Raw genomic sequence first — 25,787 nt, 5'->3', positions numbered from 1 at the left:
CACGCTCACACGGTTGAGTGGCTAATACCTCCATTCCAGGCGTGGAGCCACAGTAAAGTAAGGTTCCAAGATTAGAAGCTCACCAAAGATTGCAACACGGTCACGGTAGTCGGGAAGGAACCCCCCCGTGAAACGACTTAATTGGCTTAGCCTACAACATGGCCGCCTAGGTTCTCCCCCTTCAATAACACTCCATGTGGCAATCTGACATCGGCCGTCTCCGCGGCGGGGCAAACCCTGACGCAGATCACCACGCGTCTGGAACATCCTTGGATTTCAGCGCAAAGCAAACATGTTTTCTCATCACCGCCATGTGGGGATGCGATGCTAAGACGCTAATTATTAGCAGATTATTCGCGGCTTTAGCGTCTGCAGATGTTTGGGGCAGAGAAGAGTTTTCTAATCCAATGGAGAGATGAAGGAGGATTACTCCGAGAGATTACAAAGGGATATTCACCGGCGGCTGAGCAAACATCTGAGAATTTCCGCATTCCCGATATCAAGATGGTCTCCCGATTAGCCAAGACGCATTATTTGGGGAGATGTCTAAAGGAATGATCCAAGAATCTGCCTATCTGCTCTCCCGTACACAGCAAAATGACTGGAAATAGGAGTGCGCCTGGTATCACCCTTTTGAAATCCTTGCACAGCAGGGCTAAAGTGTGAGAGGTGGAAGCAGCACAAGGAACCAATTTGTTGATAGGAATTGACAATTAGATAAACTCATCACTGTGCTGCTTCTCCTTTCACTGTCCAATCATAGAGTGGGGGCTCGTCCGGGATGACCTGTGCTTAGAGAAACTAAGTCATTGGTGCTCAACCTGTGGCCCTCCAGCTGTTGCAGGACTACAAGTCCCATCATGCATCGGCCTTTGAGAGTCAGGCTTGTAACTGTCAGCCTTGCAATGCCTCATGGGATTTGTAGTTCTGCAACAGCTGGAGGGCCACAGGTTGAGCACCCATGAACTAAGTTGAATGACTTGAGCGATCACTGAGGGGAGAAGAGACTGACAACATTTTCCGCCTATCAGCGGCCCCGCCTGGTGGACATTTGTTTAATTCTTTATGTGGGCCCAGCCAGGGACCCTTGGCAAACATTTTCTTGCCCCCCCCCCCCCCCCATGCAATTTTGCTCTCCATGTGCTCTGAGACATACAATAAATATCAGCTAGACTTAAAATCAGTTTACTGTATCAGATCAGGCAGCGATTGTGATTGGTTGCTAGAGATTACATTGCCAGAGGTTATCATTTCCGCTTACTGACTGGTTGCTTGAGGTTACAGCACACAATATGGCTCACTGATTAGTTGCTGGTGGCTACAACACATGATTTCTTCTTGTTGATTGGTTGCTAGAGGTTACTGTATACAGTAATGCTGCTCACTGATTGGTTGCTAGAGGTTACTGTACAGTAATACTGCTCACTGATTGGTTGCTAGAGATTACTGTACAGTAATACTGCTCACTTATTGGTTGCTAGAGGTTACTGTACAGTAATACCGCTCACTGATTGGTTGCTAGAGGTTACTGTACAGTAATACTGCTCACTGATTAGTTGCTAGAGATTACTGTACAGTAATACCGCTCACTGATTGGTTGCTAGAGGTTACTGTACAGTAATACTGCTCACTGATTGGTTGCTAGAGGTTACTGTACAGTAATACTGCTCACTGATTGGTTGCTAGAGGTTACAGCACATCATCTCTTCACTACAGAGGGGAATGATATACATATGAATGTTCCCATTATTTACATATGAATTACATTATTTACATATAAACACAGGGTCTGCAGGTGAGTCATATGTACACAACAATAGGGCACAGCTGGGCAGCATTAGTAGCAGCACTTCACACTGAGATATCAAGACACAGCACAGGACTAAAACTTCAAGGGAATTTAAACTGGGATAGTTGGCAAGTATGAGGCAGCCGCTTTGGGCCCCACAACAATGACAGGGCCCAGGGCAGCTTCCCTTTTTGCCCTGCCTTAAAGACGGCCCTGGGCCCAGCGATGTCTCTATGACACCCCTCCCGTATAAGCTTTTCATTCTTCCTCCGCACTGCCAGATGAAAAAGCGCAAGTGGATAACTTCCGAAAGCCGCCCGCTTTATAATGGATATAAAAATTAATCTCCCCCCGCTAATACAGGTCAGCGGTAAAATAAGAAATAAATAAAAAAAAAAAACCTGAGTGGATTTCAAGTAAGCTTTCAGTAAATTAAAAGCGAATCGCACGTTGGCTTTGAAGGTTACAGATTGGTGGCGGAATGAAGGAAGAGGATGCAGCGTGGCTCATTCACGTCACGTAGGAATGGGGCCTCTTAGGATATTGAGCTAATGGATACGGCGTCTCCATCCTCGCTCTTCCCGCGTGAGCAAGAAAAAATAGGAGAGCTAGATCACGGAACGCACATAATGAAGTGGATCCTAACCTCGTTACCCATCAAGCTCTTTGTTTTCTAAAACAGGGAGGTCAAGGGGTTAAAACAGCAATTTTGCGTCCGCTGGGGGGGAACGGACGCTGATTTATGAAGGTACTAACCATCGCCATCTGCCGCTGACCTTCTCCTAATGCGTGATTTAATTATGAGAAGAAGACACATGGTGGTGGAAAGGCAGGAATAAGATCCGAGACGCCAGGATGCTACGTCGGCGAAGTCCTTGTCCTTTAAGTTGCTGTTTTATTGGCACCTGACATTGACGAGGCATCCATTATTTATTACCAAAATAAAGGGCAACGTAAGATCGGTGACTACCAACCCTTTCCCTGACGGTATAGAGATTCCCGTACTGGTGTGTTTTGCTGGAGAAATTGATGACTTCTTCTTTTCTTTTTTTAAATACAATTTTGACCTTGGGCCTAAAAATGTCCTTATTTCTTCTGATAAATCCTCACTTCCTGTTCTTCTGTCTGTAACTCCCAGGGCTTTTTTTCAGCAGGAACGCGGGGGAACGCAGTTTCGGCACCTCCAGATCTGAATGTATGTAATGGTGCTCGGAGGTGGGTAGAGGGTGGAACCAGGGAATAGTGCTCGGAGGTGGGTAGGGGGTGGAACCAAGGAACGGTGCTCGGAGATGGGTAGGGAGTGGAACCAAGGAATGGTGCTCAGAGGTGGGTAGGGGGGTAGGTAGGGTGTGAAACCAATGAATGGTTCTTGGAGGTGGGTAGGGGGTGGAACCAAGGAATAGTGCTCGGAGGTGGGTAGGGGGTGGAACCAAGGAACGGTGCTTGGAGATGGGTAGGGAGTGGAACCAAGGAATGGTGTTTGTAGGTGAGTAGGGCGGAGAAAAGGAATGGTGCTCGGAGGTGGGTAGGGCTGGAACCAATGAATGGTGCTCGGAGATGGGGAGGGCTGGAACCAAAGAATGGTGCTCGGAGGTGGGTAGGGGGTGGAACCAAGAAATGGTGCTCGGAGTTAGGTAGGGGGTTGAACCAAGAAATGGTGCTCAGAGGTGGGTAGGGGGTGAAACCAATGAATGGTGCTCACAGGTGGGTAGGGGGTGAAACCAATGAATGGTGCTCAGAGGTGGGTAGGGGGTGGAACCAAGCAATAGTGCTCGGAGGTAGGTTGTGGGTGGAACCAAGGAATAGTGCTCGGAGGTGGGTAGGGGTTAGAACCAAGGAACTGTACTCAGAGGTGGGTAGGGAGTGGAACCAAGGAATGGTGCTTGGAGGTGGGTAGGGGGTAGACACAAGAGGTGACAGAAGAAGGGAGTTCCTGCACCTATTCTCGGAGAAAAAAAGCCCTGGTGACTCCACACCGTAATGCGAGGCTTTCTCCCTGGTGTGGAGTGTCATGCTCGCCCCCCTCCCTTGGGCTACAGGAGAGTCAGGACGCCCACTACCACACAGCTTCTTTTTCTATCTGCAACGTAGAGAGCATCCTGACTCTCCTGTAGTCCAAGGGAGGGGGGAGAGCACGACACTCCACACCAGGGAGAAAGCCTCGCATTACTGTGTGGAGTTACAGACAGAAGAACAGGAAGTGAGGATTTCTCAGAAGAAATAAGGACATTTAAAAGCAAAATGGAAGGATGAGGTAAGTGAAGGAGGACTGCACTAAGGGAAAGGAAGCTATTCACTGAGGCTGGCAACCCTGATGGGGCCCCCTAGTGGCATGGGGCCCTCGGGCAGTGCCCGAGTGCCCGAATGGTCAGTCCGCCCCTGGGTCTTCCCCAAACAGTTACCACAAGGTTGGAAATACAAAATTATCTATAATGTCATCCTGAAGCATTAATAGAACCCTTCACTGCAAACATCTTAATTCAATCATTTGAAGGAGGTCCCTCATTCATTTGCTCACATAGTGGTTGGTTTTGGTAGGTGTCCAGAAACTCTTGACCATATAGTGTATGACTTACCTTTATGGCCGTCTTATTGAAATTCATTATTTTATTATTTCTTTCCACCCTATGAAAAAGTAGAGAATAGGCTGAAAGTTTGTGAGAGGTAGAAGATCTGAAAAGGGGAATGTTAGCGGTAAAATCGAATTCACAAAAACTCCTTTTATTGGGCAATTTGCTATGAATAAACGGCAGGCTATAAAAGAACCCATCACTCCGGAATCTCAGACCTCAACCTCTCTCTACCCCGAGGGTCTTATAATTCTAAAGAATTGTAGAATTATAGATCCGCACTTCCATCAATGGCTAATGGGTGGAATGTATTATACAATTCTAGGGTGACATGAGTGATGAGATAATGGCACTTCCAGGCCCCGCAGCTTCCATAAATAGGATTATAATGTCATTGGCGTGAGGGGTTGGCGGCGGGGGGGCAGCCAAGTTAGGATTCCATCTTGGAAATAGACGCCGACGGCAGGAAGGAGAATTGTGTTTGGCTAACTGTGGCCGGAAGCCATCTTTTATTCACCATCAATGGAAAATGGGGGTCATCAGACCATAATGATGCTATAATGACCTCTGAAGGTTATAACTCTATCACAGATGGCTTGGAGAATAAAGACAATTACATTATGCATATGGATCTCCATCCATCCATCGCCCTATTAGAGATAATGTATGTTATATAATAGAGGTCATTTAATCTGTGAAGCCAAAACGATCTCTATGATGAATATATACGTCCGTATCTCAGGATGGTTGGGTCACATAAAATCTGTGATTGGGAATTGTACTTCAGCCAAACAAAATGGAAGGATTGGATAAAGTCCTGGCCAAGCTTAGGTTTGGAGGACAGTTGTGTGTCTCTCATAATCTCTCTCTATCTCTTCTAAAGTTCATTTAAGTTTAAAATACAAAATCAAGAGCAGAATTTAGACTTCCTGACTTCCTCTCCCTTTCCTATCCTCCTTCCTCACTACTTTCTTCATATCCCTTCTTTCTTCATTCCATTTTCTCTCCTTACTACTTTCTCTTCTTTCTTTTCTCCCTTTGTGCCTCCCCCTCCAGAGGCGGCTCTCTATTTAGGCAAATTAGGCAGTCGCCTAAGGCCTCGCCCTCCCTGGGGCCTCGCAGCCACCTACTTTGCCTAAAGAGCCGCCTCTGGCTATCCTCACCCCCTCCCTTCCTTTCGCTTTCTTTTTCTTTCTTTGTTTCTTTCATTTTCTTTCTGTCTTTCTTACTTTATTTTCTTTCTTTCTTTCTTTCTTTCTTTCTTTCTTTCTTTCTTTCTTTCTTTCTTTCTTTCTTTCCATCCCTCCTTTCATTAATTTTCCTATTTCTTTCTCTTCCTTCCTCCCTCCCTCCCTTCTTATCTCCCCCACCCCTCCGCTTCCCATATTCTTTCTGCCCTCAGTTCTTCTTTTTTTTCTTTCTTTCTTTCTTCCTTCAGTTCTCATTTCTTTCTTTATTGCTCTCTTTCTTTCTTTTCCTTTAGTTCTCATTTCTTTCTCTCTTTCTTCAGTTCCCATATCTTTCTGTTTTTCTTTCTTTGTTTCTTTTTTTTCTTTCTTTCTTTGTTTCTTTGCTTCTTTCTTTCTTTCTTTCTTTCTTTCCTCCCTCATCTTCCTCCCTTTTTTCTTCTTTCCTTATCTCTCTATTTTCTCTAATTCTTCCTTACATACTACCTTCCCCTCCCTTGTTTTCTCCGCTTCCCATATTCCTTCTGCCCTCAGTTCTTCTTTCTTTCTTTCTTCTTTCATCGGTTCTCATTTATTTTTTCCTTTCTTGCTCTCATCCTTTCTTTTCCTTTAGTTCTCCTTTCTTTCTCTCTTTCTTCAGTTTCCATACCTTTCTGTCTTTCTTTGTTTCTTTGTTTCCTTCATTTTCTTTCTTTTTCTTTCTTTCTTTTTTTCTTTCTTCCTTCCTTTCTTTCTTTCTTTCTTTTTCTTTCTTTCCATCCCTCCTTTCATTAATTTTCCTATTTCTTTCTCTTCCTTCCTCCCTCCCTTCTTATCTCTCCCACCCCTCCCTTCCTTCTTTCCTTCCTCATCTTCCTCCCTTCTTCCTTCTTTCCTTATCTCCCTATTTTCTCTTCTTCTTCCTTACTACCTCTCCCTCCCTTGTTTACTTCGCTTCCCATATTCTATCTGCCCTCCCTTCTTCTTTCTTTCTTTCTTTCTTTCTTTCTTTCTTTCTTTTCCTTAAGTTCTCATTTCTTTCTCTCTTTCTTCAGTTCCCATATCTTTCTCTCTTTCTTTGTTTCTTTCTTTTTTCTTTCTTTGTTTCTTTCTTTGTTTTTCTTTCTTTCTTTTTTTTTTCTTTCTTTCTTTCCATCCCTCCTTTCATAAATTGTCCTATTTCTTTCTCTTCCTTCCTCTCTCCCTTCTTATCTCCCCCACCCCTCCCTTCCTTTGTTCCTCCCTCATATTCCTCATTTCTTCCTTCTTTCATTATCTCTCTATTTTCTCTTCTTCTGCCTTACTACCTCTCCCTCCCTTGTTTACTTCGCTTCCCATATTCTTTCTGCCCTCCGTTCTTCTTTCTTTCTTTCTTCTTCTTTTAGTTCTCATTTCTTTCTTTCTTGCTCTTTCTTTCTTTTCCTTTAGTTCTCATTTATTTCTCTCTTTCTTCAGATCCCATATCTTTCTTTCTTTTTTTCTCTTTCTTTCTTTCTTTCCATCCCTCCTTTCATTAATTTTCCTATTTCTTTCTCTTGCTTCCTCCCTCCCTTCTTATCTCCTCCACCCCTCCCTTACTTCTTTCCTCCCACATCTTCCTCCCTTCTTCCTTTTTTCCTTATCTCCCTCTTTTCTCTAATTCTTCCTTACTTACTACCTCTCCCTCAGTTTTTCTTTCTTTCTTTCTTTCTTTCTTTCTTTCTTTCTTTCTTTCTTTCTTTCTTTCTTTCTTTCTTTCTTCCTCCTTCATTTCTCATTTCTTGCTCTCTTTCTTTCTTTTCCTTTAGTTCACATTTCCTTCTCTCTTTCTTCAGTTCCCATATACTTCTTTCTTTCTTTCTTTCTTTCTTTCTTTCTTTCTTTCTTTCTTTCTTTCTTTCTTTCTTTCTTTCTTTCTTTCTTTCTTTCTTTCTTTCTTTCTCTCTTTCCATCCCTCCTTTCATTAATTTTCCCATTTCTTTCTCTTCATTCCTCCCTTCTTATCTCCCCCACCCCTCCCTTCCATCTTTCCTCCCTCATCTTCCTCACTTTTTTCCTTATCTCCCTATTTTCTCTACTTCTTCCTTACTTACTACCTCTCCCTCCCTCGGTTCTTCTTTCTTTCTTTCTTTCTTTCCCTCCTTTCATTATTTGTTTTTCTCTTCCTTCCTCCCTCCCTTGTCTCCCCCACCCCTCCCTTCCTTCTTTCCTCCCTAATCCTTCTCCCTTCTTTCCTTATCTCCCTTTTTTCTCTACTTCTTCCTTACTTACTACCTCTCCCTCCTTTGTTTACTCTGCTTCCCATATTCCTTCTGCCCTCCGTTCTTCTTTCTTTCTTTCTTCTTCCATCAGTTCTCATTTCTTTCTTTCTTTCCTGCTCTCTTCCTTTTTTTTTCTTTAGTTCTCCTTTCTTTCTCTCTTTCTTCAGTTTCCATATCTTTCTGTCTTTCTTTCTTTCTTTCTTCTCGCTATTCTTCCCCCCCTCAGTCTGCCTCTAGCCAGTGTAAATTGGCGGTGTAATGATCCTGAGACCTGACAACGCTCACTTAGCCGGTTTCTTGTCTCGGTGGACTGTGAGCTTCCATAAATATCCATTGACATTACAACAATAAATACTACTATCGGGCCAACCTTTTATTTGCTGCTGAAGCCCTGAACACAGGTATTTATGAGTAGTAAAAAGAGAAAAGAAATAAATGATGGGCCCACAGCTCCCCTTCGTTTAGGCGCCCACGCGGTTGTGAAAAAAATGTTAAGTGCCCATCTGATGGTCTTGTGATTGTTCTTTTTGATTGGCGTAAAACATATTGCGGTAGTCAGCCCATCAGACTCGTACATACTTCGGAAAATGTCAACAACCTCTTCTGGTCTCATTCTTGCTTACTTCTCTACTCCATGGGTAGGGCAATTTGCTGGAACCTATTTCAGAATGTCTGCCCAATTAGAGTTCAGCCAATTTTGGTAGATATTTGCCAAATTGGTCCGTAATGTACAGAAACATCGTCAATCGATGCTGTAATTTTGAGTTGGAATTAAATCTAAAAAATAAAGAATCTGGGCATCAAAGGTCTGTCTCCAGATGAAAATAATGGAATACGCCTAGTTTGGAAAGGGGTAGATTATTGCTAAAATGTTCACCAGGAAAATCGGAGTCAAAATTAAATATACTGGTAACCAGCAACATCACTCAGGCGTAGTGGTAATGACTACCACTTGAATTTTGAAGAAAAACACATAACCAGGCAGCCTATCAGTTAAAGCAAAGTCTGTGGCATCGCCAGGGGGGTGCATCATAGGGGGGCCCTTCTGTATTCTGAACTGGGATTGGAGAACAGGCAAGGTTTTTTTTTTTTTTTCCTCATTCCCAGACTAAACGATTCTGTACATGGCCCGGTAAACAGCTGAGTCCTCGTATAATGAGCCGTGTGGAAGGTCAAGAGGAAACCAGACGGGAATACAAAACTCTGGAACAGGAAACCAGGAACAATATCCCATTAGCGTGCAAAGGAAACGCTACTACAATGTTTTCGTTGAGTAGAGAAAGTGTGTGTGGTGGTTTTAACTGAAGCTTCATAAACGTAGATAAACAGCCTGTATACCCGACACATCACAAGAGACAAAATTATATTTTATATTTTGTTTGCCGGTCTAATGTTTTTTTGGAAGAAGTTCAGTTACTTACAGTAAGTCCTAAAATATCATCCTATGGTGGATCAAGCCCTCGTTATTGATGCTGCTAACAGTCTCTGGGGCAACATGGACCACTTTTCACACTATAACCTACTTATCCTATATTTATGTCCCTGCTGACTTTTCTGCGTGACACAAAAGTCTCCATTGCATGCTGAATAGCTGCCATTTGACTAACATTGGGTGTGGTCATGATCAAGTGATAACAGCCTAGTTTTAGCTCTTCAGGGGGTATTGTAGGGATAGACATGAAGGCCAACACAGGTACTTGTAGGCACCACAAAGTCCCTGAACTACAGCCTAGTTTAGCCCTTCATGGGACATTGAAGGGATAGACATGAAGGCCAACACAGGTACTTGTAGGCACCACAAAGTCCCTGAACTACAGCCTAGTTTAGCCCTTCATGGGGCATTGAAGGGATAGACATTAAGGGCAACACATGTACTTGTAGGCACCACAAAGTCCCTGAACTTCAGCAATCTTAGTTTATAGACTTAGCTTACAGACTAGCAGGGGATGGAATTTTGCATCAAGGTAGGTCATCTTCTCAACATTGGAGAAATCAAGGACGCATGTACAGCCTGGGCTAGGCTTCCAGAGGGCATCCTAGGGATTGACATTAAGGCCAATACAGGTACCTGAAGGCACCACAAAGTCCCTGAACTTCAGCAATGTTAGCTTATAGACTTAGCTTAGATACAAGTAGGAAATGAGATTTTGCATCAAGGTGGGCCATCTTCTCAACATTGGAGAAGTCAGAGATGCATGAGCTAGGCATCCAGGGGACACCATAGGGATTGACATAAAGGCCAACACAGGTACTTGTAGGCACCACAAAGTCCCTGAACTTCAGCAATCTTAGCTTATAGACTTAGCTTGCAGACTAGTAGAGGATATGGGATTTTGCATCCAGGTGGGGTATCATCTCAACATGGAAGAAGTCACGGACGCATGTACAGCCTGGGCTAGGATTCCAGTGGGCACCCTAGGGATTGACATGAAGGCCAACAGAGGTACTTGTAGGCACCACAAAGTCCCTGAACTTCAGCAATGTTAGTTTATAGACTTAGCTTAATGACTTAACAGGGGATGGGATTTTGCATCAAGGTGGGTCATCATCTCAACACGGGAGAAGTCAAGGACACACTGTACAGCCTGGGCTAGGCCTCTAGGGGGCACCCTAGGGATTAACATGAAGGCCAACACAGGTACTTGTAGGCGCCACAAGGTTCCAGAACTTCAGCCATGTCAACTTATAGACTTAGCTTAGCGACTTACTGGGGGTGGGGTTTTGCATCAAGGTGGGTCATCTTCTCAACATTGGATAAGTCGAAGAACGCATGTACAGCCTGGGCTAGGCCTCTAGAGGGTACCCTAGGGATTGACTTAAAGGCCAACACAGGTACTTGTAGGCGCCACAAAGTTCCTGAACTTCAACCATGTCAGCTTATAGACTTAGCTTAGCGACTAACGGGGGGGTGGGGTTTTGCATCAAAGTGGGTCATCTTCTCGACATTGGAGAAGTCGAGGATGGGGGGGGGTTCGCATCAAGGCGGGGCTTAATCTCACTTTGGCAGAAGTCGAGGTTGCATGTACAGCCTGTGCTAGGCCTCCAGGGGGTACCACAGGGATTGACATGAAGGCCAGCATCGGTACTTTGTAGTCACCGCAAAATCCCTGAATTTTAGTACTGCTTGCCTAGAGACACTTTACGGCAGGTCATGTTTTTTTCTATTTCTGCAGTGCCAAGCGAATGTCCATCATGTTGAAATTCGTCTGCTTACAGCTTGAAATCCCATTAATAACCAATTGTTTTTAAAAGCGTTATCTGCTGTAGGTTTGGAGGCTTTTCTCTGCAAGCTTCTAAATAACACACACATGTAGACCGCCCGTGCGCCTTGTCTCGGTATCCCTTGCGCATCAAAGAAGGACATTTCTGAAAAGAGCTGTCTTTTTTTGTCCATCTCACTCCTCCGCTCGCAGCCCGGTTCGTAATTGGGAAATTCTCAGTTGTTAATCTTAGGTAAGCAATTTTGTTCGAGTGATTATCGCAGTGGCGCGAGGCGGGAGGCTGGAGGAACTTGACAACGGATTGTCTATAGAGAGAGCTGACCCCTTTTAACATGTAATTGTGGAACTGTTAGAATTTTTTATATATTTTGGCAGCTGATTGCACGCCATCAGGCTTGCAAATACCAAAAAAAAAAGGAGAGCTCTTGTTTTTTTATGCATTTTAGAAACTGCGTCTTCACATTACACTTCCAAACCGCACGATTGTAACAGGCATTTTTTTTTTAATATATGTTAATACATTCTTGTGAAGAAAAAGGTAAGCTCAAATGTTGAGCAAAATCACATTTTTATAGTTTTTATTTTTTTATTTTTTATCTCCAGGTCATGTGTTTTTCATTCATAATAGCATGAATCAGGAAAACAATGCATGATAGCCACTAGATGGAGCCAATGATCATTGGAAACAAATACTTATCTCAGCTCCATCTAGTGGCTATCATGTGATATAATTCCCATTAGGCGCACAATCTGCATGAAGTCTGTTTGGATCTCCTTCCCAATCCAAGAGGATGTTAGCATGATGATTATCTTCTCCCCATGATTGGCACCATAGTGTGAAAAAGGTGTTGGCTTTTAAACTCCCTGGTTGGCCAGGGACTCTGTAAATGGTCCAATGTAACTGCAAGTCATAGGGTCCCAAAACAATTTTTTTATAAGGTCCTTCTCTCACCACCAGTCACCTGGAAGAGTGCACTGATGGCCAATGACCTCCTTTGTACCTTAACTTCCAGCCATAGCAAATCCTTATTCTCACACTATTAACATGGGTTATCGATGGCCTTATCAGACTCCAACTGGTTCCTCTACCACTCCATTCCACCCCTTAGCCTCCGTTTGAGTCACCTGGCAGTATGCAGTGATGGTGAGTTGCCTTCTTTGTACCTTAATCTCCAGCCTTAGCAAACCCTTTATCTCAGACCATTAACATGGGTTATCGTTGGCCTTATCAGACCCCAACTGGTTCCTCTACCACTCCATTCCACCCCTTGGCCTCCGTTTGAGTCACCTGGCAGTGTGCAGTGATGGTCAGTTGCCTTCTTTGTACCTTAATCTCCAGCCTTAGCAAACCCTTTATCTCAGACCATTAACATGGGTTATCATTGGCCTCATCAGACCCCAACCGGTTCCTCTACCACTCCATTCCACCCCTTGGCTTCTCTTTGAGTTACCTGGCAATGTGCACTGATGGCGAGTGGCCTCCTTTGTACCTTAATCTCCAGCCTTAGCAAACCCTTTATCTCAGGCCATTAACATGGGTTATCGTTGGCCTAGACCCCAACTGGTTCCTCTACCACTCCATTCCACCCCTTGGCGTCTCTTTGAGTCCCCTGGCAGTGTGCACTGATGGCGAGTGGTCTTCTTTGTATCTTAATCTCCAGCCTTGACAAGCCCTTTATCTCAGACCATTAACATGGGTTATTATTGGCTTTATCAGACCCCAACCGGTTCCTCTACCACTCCATTCCACCCCCTGACCTCTCTTTGAGTCACCTGGCAGTGTACACTGATGGTGAGTGGCCTACTTTGTATCTTAATCTCCAGCCTTAGCAAACCCTTTATCTCACAGACCATTAACATGGGTTATTATTGGCATTATTAGACTGTAACAGGTTCCTCTACCACTCCATTCCACCCCTCTCTTTGAGTCACCTGGCAGTGTGCACTGATGGCCAGTGACCTCCTTTGCAAACCCTTTATCTCAGACCATTAACATGAGTTATCATTGGTCTGATCAGACCCCAACCGGTTCCTCTACGAATGAATGAATGAATGAAAAACTTATAAAGCGCGGCGCATGCGAACTGAATCGCTTCTGGGCGCTAGTTGTTCGTGTCTCATGTCATCAAAAGAGCAGAGTTTTGATTCGTCTTCTGAAAGTCAGGTGGTTTTCCTCCAACCGAATGCTGGTTGGTAAAGCGTTCCATAGTCTAGGACCCTGAAAAGCAAACCTTCTTTCTCCTTTGGACTTGTATTTGGTTTTTGGTACCCTGACCAGATTTTGGTCGGTGGATCGCAGAACGCGATTCGAATTGTGAGGTTCTATCTTGTCGCAAAGATATTGCGGAGCCTTCCCATGGATGCACTTATGTGTCAGGCAGAGTGCTTTAAATGCAATTCTGTCTTTTACTGGCAGCCAGTGAAGGGTTCTCAACGAAGGTGAGATTGATTCCCATTTTTTTTTCCCAGTCACAAGTCTGGCGGCCGTATTCTGTACGACTTGCAGACGAGAGATTTGGTACTTTGGGAGTCCGAGGTAAAGGGCATTTGCATAGTCCAGTCTGGAATTCACGATTGTTCCCACCACGACTGCTACGTCTTCTTTGGGGATAAATGGAATAAGTCTGCGTAGTAGGCGCAACAGATGGTGCGCTCCGCTGACTACTGACCCTATTTGTGCGTCCATTGTCATGAAGGTGTCGAAGATGACCCCGAGACTTTTGACTTTGGAGCTAGGGGTGATGATTTGGCCCAGAATGGGCGGGGGTGTCCAGGTTGTTGCCAGTTGACTCTTTCGGCTGGCGTGAAACATAAGGAGTTCTGTTTTTGAACTGTTGAGTTTAAGATAACTCTTAGTCATCCAGTTTTCTATCAAAGAGAGACATTTCTCTAAACTGAGATGATGATCCTTTTTGTTGCAGATGCGAAAATACAGTTGCGTATCGTCTGCATAAGAGTGATAGAGTAGTTCTTGGCTACTGATAATATCAAAGAGAGGGCGAAGATAGATGTTGAAAAGCACCGGTGACAGGGGGGATCCTTGGGGGACTCCACATGACACCGTGCGCTTTTCCGACGTGAAACAACCCAATTTAACTGTTTGTGATCGGTTTTCAAGAAAGGAAGAAAACCATGGTAAATCACCTTCTGCGACTTCTGCTACCTTGGCTAGTCGCATCAGTAACAGTTTGTGGTCTACCGTGTCAAAGGCTGCGCTTAGGTCCAGCAGAACCAGGAGACAAGATTCTCCTTCGTCTGCGGCCTCGAGGGCATCGTCCCATATTTTGAGTAAGGCCGTTTCTGTCCCGTGTCCGGGACGGAAGCCTGATTGTAATGGATCCAGTAGATTGTGGGTATCTAGATGCTGTTGCAGCTGTTGTACCACTACTTTCTCCATTATCTTGGAGAGAACATTAAGGCCTGTTATGGGACGGCGGTGAGTTGGGTCCTTGGGATCCAGGTTAGGTTTTTTCAAGATGGGCTGGATTGTGCCCTCTTTCAACAGGGATGGCACTGTGCCTTCCTTAAATGACTGGTTTATAAGCTGTGTGATGGGTGGTGCCAGGATGTCGGCACATTCCTTCAGCAGTTTGGTGGGGATGATATCATTGGGCGATGTGCTGTTCCGCAAAGCACCAATGATATTTTTTGTGGTATCGATGGAGATCGGTTCCAGAGTGAACTTTGTTGATTGTAGAGCGTTTCTGTGGGTGTTTTGTGGTTGATTGACGGTGGGGTTGAGGGGGGTATTGTTTTGCATGATGCTTTCCCGGATTCTTTCAATTTTGTTGATGAAGAAATCCGATAGTTCATTGCAGAACTCTTGGGTGTCTGAGTTGGGGACTTCAAGACATCCTGGGTTCATGGTCTGGGTGACCATCTTGAAGAGTTCGCGGGGGCGGTTTAGGGCGCTGTTAATCGCCAAAGAAAAATGATGTTTCTTGGCTTTGAAGATTTCTTTATGATATCGTGTTGTTATTGCCTTGTAGATGATGAGGTTATCCTCTGCAGGACTTCTTTTCCAGGCGGCTTCCGCCCTTCTGCGCTCTTGCTTCAGAAGCGACAGCTGGTTGTTGAACCAGCCGGACTTTCTTTTTCGAATGCAGGCTTTGCGTTTCGGTGCTACTAAATCGGCTGACTGTAGCAGGGCTGCGTTTATGGCGTCCAGTGTATCTGCGGCTGTTTGATGTGGATGGATTGTTTTGATTCTGTTTCCCAAGGTAGATTTGAAGAGTTCCGAATGGAGCTTCTTCTGAGATCTAGCCCAGTGTATTGTCACCGGCTTGGGTGCTTTTATCACTGGGGGAATTTTGGAGATTATGAAATTAATTGCATGGTGGTCTGTCCATGGCAATGGTTCATTTTCTAAAATGCTTATTTTCAGATTTTGTCTGAAAATTAGGTCGAGTGTGTGACCTGAAGCATGTGTTGGCCCGCATATAAGTTGCTGTAGCCCTAATCCCTCCAGGTGATCAATGCAGGCGTCCGCAATGGGATCCTGTGCGGAGTTGGCCCACAGATTAAAGTCCCCGAGCAGCAAAAGGTGTTTGCTGTTAAGGGTATAAGTGGATATAAACTCCGTTAATGATGGCAAAAACTGCGATTTTGGCCCAGGTGGCCTATAGCAGAGGAGAATGTGAACAGTCTCCTGGGGGGAAGTTTGAAGTTGAAGAGTAAGGGTTTCCATGAATGGAAGAGGATTTTGAAGGGCTGGCTTAGTGATTGTAATGCGATTCTTGTGGATCACCGCCAGGCCTCCTCCTCTTTGCCCTATTCTGTTTTCCGTTATAATGCGATAGTTTTCTGGCACCAATTCTCCAAGAATGGTGTTGCAGTCGTCTGAGAGCCAGCTTTCTGTAATAAAGAGGCAGTCTAGATCGTTTTGTAGTAAGAAATCGTGGATTTCTAATCGGTGTTTTACTGCCGATCTTGTGTTGATCAAAGCACATGATATGTGCTCGAGCTGGGTTAAATAGTTAAAATTTTTGATGGTCGATCGTCGATCGAATCTCAAAAGTTGCTCTATTTTTAAGGCCTTTTTGGTGACGGCTGGTAATGCTGTTGCGAATTGTCTCAGACCCCGAATAGAGTGCGCAGAGTATCGCAGATTAGCCATTGTCGCCAGTCACATTGTCATCAGTCTTTCCTAATTGCGGCGGCCGCGAATGAGGCCTGGTCTGGCGCGGATGCGGGAAGAGCCGCGAGACGCCGGACGTGATGGGTGGAAGACTGTCCAAGTGAGCCGTCACTCGTTGAGTCTTCTCTCCCCGATTGGTCCAGAGGAAGGCGAAAAAACCCCCGGCGTGCTGTGCCAATCTGCAGCGATCGGGGGAAAAAATTCCTTCCTGACCCCTTAACGGCGATCGGTGCAACCCTGGATCAATTGGCTAGGGGGGTGTGGTGGACCCTGCCTGGCTGCACTATCCCTGGGGAGAGCCGACTCGTTTGAGAGCGTCCTGCTCTCACTATCCCTGGGGTGAGCAGACTAAGATGAGAGCGTCTGCTGCACCGCTGAATCTATATAGCAAGAGTTCCAACTTTATTAGCTGCAAGCTTGTTCTGGATCAGTGATTGAAAAAAATAATGAAGACTCCTGTCTTACCTCCTGTTTCAAACTCCTGGTTTTTAACTCGTACTTTTGATCAAAGAATGCACTTCTGATCAGAGAGTCCACATGTGAAGCCACCATCAACTGGGAGCCAGCTCCTCTGGGATCTTGTACAGCCACTTTAATACTGACCTGTGAAGACCTGTGAACAAACACACACCTGTGAACAATTAAACCCTCCCCTTAATTAGCAGAAAGGAAAAAGAAAAAAAAGCTGTTTAAAAAGTGTCAGAGAAAAAGAGGGGAAAAAACAAATCTGCAAGCAGAAGCAAATGATAGCCAAATCCTGGTTTTTAACTCGCACTTTTGATCAAAGAATGCACTTCTGATCAGAGAGTCCACATGTGAAGCCACCATCAACTGGGAGCCAGCTCCTCTGGGAGCTTGTACAGCCACTTTAATACTGACCTGTGAAGACCTGTGAACAAACACACACCTGTGAACAATTAAACCCTCCCCTTAATTAGCAGAAAGGAAAAAGAAAAAAAAGCTGTTTAAAAAGTGTCAGAGAAAAAGAGGGGAAAAAACAAATCTGCAAGCAGAAGCAAATGATAGCCAAATCCTGGTTTTTAACTCGCACTTTTGATCAAAGAATGCACTTCTGATCAGAGAGTCCACATGTGAAGCCACCATCAACTGGGAGCCACTCCATTTAACCCTTTGGCATCTCTTTGAGTCCCCTGGCAGTGTGCACTGATGGTGAGTGGCCTCCTTTGTACCTTAATCTCCAGCCTTAGCAAACCATTTACATAGACACACCGGCAGCGGGGTGGGAGGTGGGCGGTGCTGCAGCTCAATTTCTATTGGCAGCCACCCCCAGCCTCTTGTTTTTGCTGGTCTTCAGGAAAATGGCGGCCAGTGGAGACATTGTCTCCGCCAGCCGCTGACCTCTAAATGGGAAAATGCTCTAAATCCCAGGAAATTCGGGACAGTTGGTAAGTATGTTGATCTCAGACCATTAACATTAACCTTATCAGACCCCAACCGATTCCTCTACCACTCCATTCCAACCCTTGACCTGGCAGTCTGCACTGATGGCCAGTGAACTCCTTAGCAAACCTTTTATCTCAGATCATTAACATGGGTTATTGTTGGCTTTGCCAGACCCCAACCGGGCCCAGAGCAGCCACCTGAACCTGATCTGATAATACTCAGGCCTCATGAGCATAACCAAACCAACGTGAAGGGAGTTCATATACGTATTTCTATTGATGTGCATCTAAAGAACTGTCGAGAAAACTCATATCCAATGGAAAAAAAGCTGCAGAGAATTCTCTTCCGCTCGTGTTTTTTTAGCTTGGAGCCATATATAAATAACTGAGATTAGAGGTGAGCTGTAGAAAGGAACGTCATGCTTTTCCAACACTTGTAATGCAGTCTTTGAAGTCCCTTCTGACCAGCGAGGTCGTAATATGAAACGGATATGGACGACCTCTAAGTGCACGGTCCTATATGTAGAACCCCGCGGTCGCGCGATGCCATGGGCGCTGCGAAACCCTAGAAGAGGTGCAGAACACTTGAAAGGTGAAGATGGCTTTCTCCAGAATGGCCGAAGTAAACGGCTGGCAGACAACATGCGGCTCCTTGATCTTTTTTAAGCGCGTGTCAGCGGCAGATTATGCGGAACTACAAAGACGCGCGACGCCTTTGCACTGAAGTTCAATCTACGCGCGTAATTAAAGGCGGCTTCAGCTTAACAGCTAAATAGGCAGATAAAACACATCTATAGTAATTGCTAAAGCCGAACTTCAAGCAGATTAATACAGCTTTGAATTCATTAATACATAATTAAATGTATTTTTTTTTTTTTTTTTTTAATATACAAGCAGTGTACGAAATCATAAATCCCGCCTTTTGTGTCCGATCACTGTGCTGTGATTCGTTACAGCACAAGCTGATTTTTGGGAAGGGGGGGGTGTCCCTGAATGGTAGTTTGGAAATGTGGTCACCCTAGACGTACTGGTACGTCCATATGCGCAGCCGTACCATTCTGCCAACGTAAATAGTCGTGCAAGCGGTTAAATGGACACAAATTCCCCCAGGCATAATCCTAAAATCTTGTGGAAAGCCTCCCCAGAAGAGCAGAGGAGGTTATAGAAGAGCCAACTCCATTTCAGTTCCCATGGTTTTAGAATAGGCTGTCCAACAATCTCATATGCAGTAGGTGTAAGGGGTAAGGTGTCCCAGTGGCGTAGTGTGGGGGGGTCCAGGGGGTGCCTCAGCCCCCGGGCGCGACATTTACGGGGGGGGGGGGCGAAATTTCACACCAGTGTGTGTTTGGCCATATCCAGTATCTTAACATTGTGCTGCTAACTAGTTAATATAATTTAGGCCGGTCAGTTGGTGGTTCTCCTGGAAGGTGGCCTTGGTTGGCAGTCAAAACATCCTACAGAGGCCCAGGCTAATGAACAATTTCATTCTGGCTTAGTATCAGCTTAGATTTTTTGCCAGCGAAGACATTCTGCATCAGAATGTCTTATTACAGAAAGATCTAGTAAATATATGTACTACGCTTCGTTTTAATTTTTTTTCGGCTCGTGTTGCGGGTCCATAAAACGAGCCCATTAAACTTGTAATTTTGGCTATTTAGCTCCTATAAACCCTCCATTCATATTAAATGAAATTCATCATAGGAAGGAGGAGATAACTCCTACTAGCTAAGAACCGCATACCATTATCTTTTTAATTTTCCACCGAAAGGGTCCAAATTTTCGGAGAATCCTTGATTAACCGCTTAAGGACCAGCGCACCCAGATTTACGTCGACAGAATGGCACGGCTGGGCATATGGGCGTACATATACGTCCCCCTTAATTTCCCGCCGCCTACGTGCTCGTTACCCTGTCGTGAGCTCTGTGACCGTGCTCACCATGTCCCCCCATTGTCCCCGCGATCGGGTCATGGAGCTGAAGAACAGGGAGATGTCAGCGTAAACACAACATTTCCATTGCATGGCACCAATCGTCTGTTCCCTGTCATCGGGAGCAGCGATCGGTGATGTGTCACGCCAAGCCACGCCCCCTAACAGTTAGAAGCACTCCCTAGGTCACACTCCCCTACAGGTTAACCCAATTACACAGCTTTAAGCAGGGCCCCCCTGAAGCAGAGAACCGGGGGGGGGGGGGTGGGTCCCTTACAGGTGTAATGCAAAAAAAAATTAATAGAAAAAAAATGGGAGGGTGGCCATGGGGACCATCGGGCCCCTTACAGGTGTAATGCAAAAAAAAAAAAACGGGAGGGGGCCAGCCGGGCCTGTAAGGGGCCCTGGGGACCATCGGCCCCTTACAGGTGTAATGCAAAAAAAACGGGAGGGGGTCAGCCAGGCCCCTGGGGACCATCGGGCCCCTTACAGGTGTAATGCCTGTACCCCCCCTGATGGCGGTCCTGCCTTTCACTGCCAGTGTCATTTTTATAGTGCATTTTTTTTGCTGTAAAAATTACACTGGTACCAAAATGGTGTCAAAAATATCCGATGTGTCCGCCACAATGTCGCAGTCACGATAAAAATCGCTGATCGCCGCCATTACTAGTAAAAAATAAATAAAAAATATTAATAAAAATGCCATAAAACGATCCCCTATTTTGTAGACGCTATAACTTTTGCGCAAACCAATCAATAAACGCTTATTGCGATTTTTTTTTTACCAAAAATATGTAGAAGAATACGTATCGGCCTTAACTGAGGAAAATATATATTTTTTTTATATATATTTTTTTATGGATATTTATTATAGCAAAAAAGTAAACAATATTGCTTTTTATTTCAAAATTGTCGCTCTATTTTTGTTTATAGCGCAAAAAATAAAAAAAAACAGAGGCGATCAAAAACCACCAAAATAAAGCTATATTTGTGGGGAAAAAAGGGCGTCAATTTTGTTTGGGTAACACGTTGCGCGACCGCGCAATTGTCAGTTAAAGCGACGCAGTGCCGAATCGCAAAAAAAAAAGTGGCCTGGTCTTTGGCCAGCCAAATGGCTTAAGTGGTTAAAATTCTTTGTGAGCATAAAAAGTAGGCTGACGCAATTGGGGTGGGGGGGGGGGCGCCAAAACTGCGACACTCCTGGCTTCGACATAATGGAGGCTTCAGGGGAATTTTTTCGTTGTGCGCAGAATGGCCGTTATGTAAGATAGTCGGTTTAAATGTGGAAATTTCCAATCAAAGGGGACTTGTAATATTTTCTTTGATGACTGCATAATTTATCACACAAGATAAGAACTATAAAACCACATCAGAGCAAGGCAAGATTGATAAGTATTAATTCTTGATAACATTTTTTTTTTCCTTTATCTGTAAATTTTTGATGAAATAATAAAATTAACAGTGCAAATGAAACCAAACCACCAAAAGACAGAGAGAAAAAAAAGCTGCACCCAGACTTCAAAGCAAATATAATATAAAAATAATTTATAAAATAAAAGCTTTGGGCGTTTTCTGTGCCAAAAAAAAAAAGATGCTTTGATAATTCTAAATTTTATGATACAAATTTATTACAAAAAAATGTCCTAGTCAAAAAATAAAAATGGATTAAAAGAAAGAAAATTTGTGGTCACACCATAGCCACAGAAAAACAATTTTGTATATTGTGTAATAACGTATTATTAAAAGTTATTTTTCCCCCCACATGGGTAATGCCCAAAGCTTTTTTCCATATATTCTCTTTTTATTTATATATTTTATTTTTAAAATAATAATAACAATTAAAAAATAAAATAATAATAGTTTAGTATCAAAAGTAGTTATTTTGGGGATTTTAAATGTGCAAATAGACAAAAAGAAAAAAAAATGATATAGAAAAATTGTATTTATTGAAAATTTTAAAAGCAAAATGAATATCTAATCATACAGTACAGATAACAGATGCAGGCTGATTAGTTCTCGACATGTTTGGCCATGTATAGTAGCTTCTTCAGGAGAATTTAATTATCAGGCACTGTAAACACTAGGGGCCGGATTCAGATACGAGATACGACGGCGTATCTATGCGCCTGATTCAGAGAATCAGTTACGCATAGATTTCCCTAAGATCCGACCCGCTAGGTGGCACTTCCGTATAGTTACGCGATGAATATGCTAATTAGGTAGATACGCCGATTCAGAAACGTACGTCCGGCTGGCGAATTTTTTTACGTCTTTTACGTTAGGCTTTTTTCGGTGTAAAGTTACCCCTGCTATATGAGGCGTAGCTAATGTTAAGTCGTTCCCGCGCCGAGTTTTGAAAATTTTACGTCGTTTGCGTAAGTTGTTCGCGAATAGGGCTTTGCGTAAGTTACGTTCACGTCGAAACCAATGAGGCTTTGCGGCGTAATTTCGAGCATGTGCACTGGGGTTTTTTTCACGAACGGCGCATGCGCCATTCGTAAAAAAAGTCAAATACGTGGGGTCAAAGTGAATTTGAGTAAAACACGCCCACATCAAACACATTTGAATTAGGCAGGCTTACGCCGGACGACATACGTTACGCCGCCGTAACATAGGGCGCGAGTCCTTTCTCAATACAGAACTTGCGCCCTAATTTACGGCGGCGTAACGTATCGCAGATACTTTACGCCAGCAGATAGATAGACAAATCTATCTGAATCCGGCCCACGAAATAGAAAAATATTTTTTTAAGAAAATATAACATTAAATACACCAACAATACAAAACAATTTTATAAACATACATAAAAAACTAAAAACTTTATGTATGTTTATAAAATTGTTTTGTATTGTTAGCCACGTATTGTAGCTTATTCAGGAAAATTTAATTATCAGGCACTGTAAACACTAGAAATAGAAAAAGATTTTTTAAGAAAACATAACATAAAATACACCAACAATACAAAACAATTTTATAAACATACGTAAAAAAAACTAAAAAAATAAAAACTTTATGTATGTTTATAAAATTGTTTTGTATTGTGTATTTGTGTTATATTTTCTTAAAAAATAAATAAAAAAAAAAGGTAAAAGGCACACAGGGGGGGGAGAAGGGCACAAAGGGGAGGAAAGGGCAGTGGGAGGGTAATATACCCACAGGCTAGGATCTAGGCCCCACCATTAATTAGGGAAGGGCCTAGACTGATCAGGGGTATTGTCGGGAGAGCATAAGACCACCAAGGGGACCAGATTTTCAAAAATTTGGTGTGGGGTTTACTAAACTATTTTAATATTTTATTTAAAAAAAAAACAATTTTTGATAAAATAAGAATAAACTGTTTTAATATTTAAAAAAAAAATAACAGTTTATAATAATTTTTTTAAATAAAATAAAAAAATATTTTGATAAAATAAGAATAAACTGTTTTAATATTTTAATTAAAAAAACGATTTTGATTTAAAAAAATGAATATTTAATTTTTAATATTAAAAAAATAAACGATTTTAATATTTTAATACAAATAAAAAATAAATTAATATTAGTAATTAGTAATAATAACTAGTAATATTCATGGGTAAAGTTGATACAGGGAATATCAGGAAGGAATTTTATTTCTCTGCTGGAGCAAATTGGATCATGCTTTATTGTTTTTTGTTTTTTTTGCCTTTGCCTGGATCAACTGTGGATATTGGATAGTATATATGGAGGTTTTCTATTTCAGTGTGTTTATTTTCCTTTGTTGTTTGAACTGGATTGACTAATGCCTTTTTTAAACCATGTAACTATTTTAATAAAAAAATATATAAAAAACAATAAACTATTTTAATTAAAAATATATATATTAATAATAAAAAAAAATGTAATAAATAAATTAATAAACTTTTTTAATTAAAAATACTATACTCTCTTTTCTTTTTCAGATCTGAAGTTTTCATCGGACCCCATATACCTGTCAACTGAACACTACTAAGGTAATATTATTTACATTGTTACTTATATACTTGGAGTAACTTGAAAGGAAATTATTTGTATACTTACTGTGATGTCTGTACGGCAATGATACACAGTTTTTAAAAAATTATAGTGTTGTCAAGCTCCACCCCCTAGGATCTTACCGGCTTAAAAGAATTTTCTCGAGACATAGATTTTTATTAAATTGTAACAATAGCGGAAAATTACCCCAAGTTTTTTTTTTTTTTGCAGTAATGAAGCAAGATCAGAAATAAAATATATAGAGAATGCTTAATTTTGAAAAGTTTTCAATGTCATATTACAATTAAAATATAAATTCTGACTATAAGGTACAATACATTTTCCAAATTACAGCAATGTAAACATAGATATACACAGCATTCCATTACATAATGTTTGACTGTGTGGAAACCCCCACCGACGCGTTTCGACCTGTGCATTTGTGGTCTTCTTCAGGGGGAATAGTTTTGCTCTAAGAAGATATATTAAAGATCTCAATTTCCATAGCATATCATTATGCACCAAATTAAAAAATATACATTAGTACTATATTTACCACTGACGAATGGAATAGGTAATCTCATAGCCAAAAAGACTAGGTAGATGATCCAGAAAGTTCTGTTATTGTTGCCACATCCTCAAACGAGAAGAACTCAGCTCAACGAGGCTTACAAGGAGCCACATTTGGGACGCCCTCAGAGGAACGGGGAGAGTCGGCACCTGCAGCAAACCACAAACAAACCGCCTGTCCTCACACACTGCCTTCCGGCTTCTGAGTGCGCTTAACAATATAAAAAAAAATAATGGGGCCCCATGGATCTTACCATTCTCCAAGGTTCTGATAATGAACAGTTATGTACACATAGGAGCTGGAAGGTGATCTGTTAATTAAGGCAGATGAAGGGGCAACAATTTGAGGTTTCAGAAGACCTGGGACCCTCAATCTAGAGCAGTGGTCTCCAAACTGCGGCCCGGGGGCCAGATGCGGCCCTTTGCTTGCTTTTATCCAACCCTTGGGGCACTATTTCATTCACCAATACCAACAATGGGGCATAGTTTCTCCTACTGAAACCAACAATGGGGCCCAATGACATCAACGATGGGTCACAATTCTTCCTAATGACACCAACGACGGGACACAAGTCCTCACAATGACACCAACAATGGGGCAAGTTTTTCTCAATGACACCAACAATTGGTCCCAATAACAGTGCACAGTTACTCCCACTGAAACAATAGGAGGGGGGTTCATTTTTCCCACTGTTGTCGGGACCTTTTTGACTCCCACTGACCACTGTCCGGCCCTCAAACTCTGAAGGACATTAAACTGGCCCTTTGCTTATAAAGTTTGGAGACCCCTGATCTAGAGAGTCAGACTCAAGTGGGGGTGAAGAAAAATTAAGTCCAAAAAATAAATTAGCCCAAACATTACTGCTTTTTTTTTAAGACAATTACGTCACCACTAAGGGGACGGGGCATGACAACATTGTAAACGGTCGGTATGTGGAAATATCGAAAAAAGCAGTGCAAGAGAAGGCAGCTACAAAATTGAATTTTTTACGTAAATTGTAGCCAGGGTTGTATCCATTATTAAAAGCAAACACCGCGACTGAAACGCGATAAAGAAAAAGTAACGCTCGATGGCTACTGCGCCTTTAAGAAGCCGCGCTTTTCAATTTCGTTCCGCAAAAAAAAAAAAACCTGTTCGCCGCAGGAATTTTTCCTCTGGAAGGAGAAAGACGAATGACTTGGTTTAATGAGAAGTGATGGGTCGGCTCTGCTGACGCTACGGAGGTCACCAACTCGGTGTTTGGGCTCGCCGGCTCCGCTAATAAAGCACAAAACACAAGCTTTTTCCAATAAAACTCGACGTCCGCGGCCTTGATAAATCACGCTCATCTGTATTCATGGCCGCTACATAAAAAAGCTGAACAAATCTCACGGACGATAGATGCGGAATATTTAAAGACGGATAATTCAGGCTCTGTGAAATGCCAAAAATTTGAGGTTTTTTTTGATGTCTTGAAGAGGAGCTTGCTATGTAATCACATTTAAAAATAACTTTCTGATAGAAGAGGTACAGGTTTTGTTGACTGGTCTATACGTGATCTGAACCCCCGGTGTAGAGTATATTCTGGAAAGACCACATTTTATTACCTGCACTGATAGAGATCACTTCCTGGTTTCTCGTGTCCTTCACTGCCTCTGAGGGCTCCCGAGACCTCATAGAGATACAAATATATAAAAATATCTTATAGAAGAGGTACAAGTTCCAGTAACTGGCCTATACATGACTGGAATCCCCTGTGTAGAGTATATTCTACAATGATCACATTTTATTACCGGCACTGATAGAGATCAC

The 25,787-nt window shown here is 42.9% G+C and overlaps 1 protein-coding gene across 2 annotated transcripts in view; it reads left to right on the top strand.

Moving 5' to 3' along the window:
- Positions 1-25,787, top strand: part of SEMA6C (semaphorin 6C) — a 280,483-nt gene that overhangs the window by 62,629 nt on the left and 192,067 nt on the right. For both annotated transcript variants that reach the window (XM_040333776.1, XM_040333777.1), the window contains exon 2: positions 23,374-23,424. The gene's annotated coding sequence lies outside the window, so the exon portion shown is untranslated. The remainder of the gene's footprint in view (positions 1-23,373; positions 23,425-25,787) is intronic.

The sequence above is a fragment of the Rana temporaria genome, chromosome 13, assembly GCF_905171775.1.
Source record: "Rana temporaria chromosome 13, aRanTem1.1, whole genome shotgun sequence".
Lineage (NCBI taxonomy): Eukaryota > Metazoa > Chordata > Amphibia > Anura > Ranidae > Rana > Rana temporaria.
Note: the sequence above shows the minus strand (reverse complement) of the source record. Positions and strands in the feature narration are given on the sequence as shown.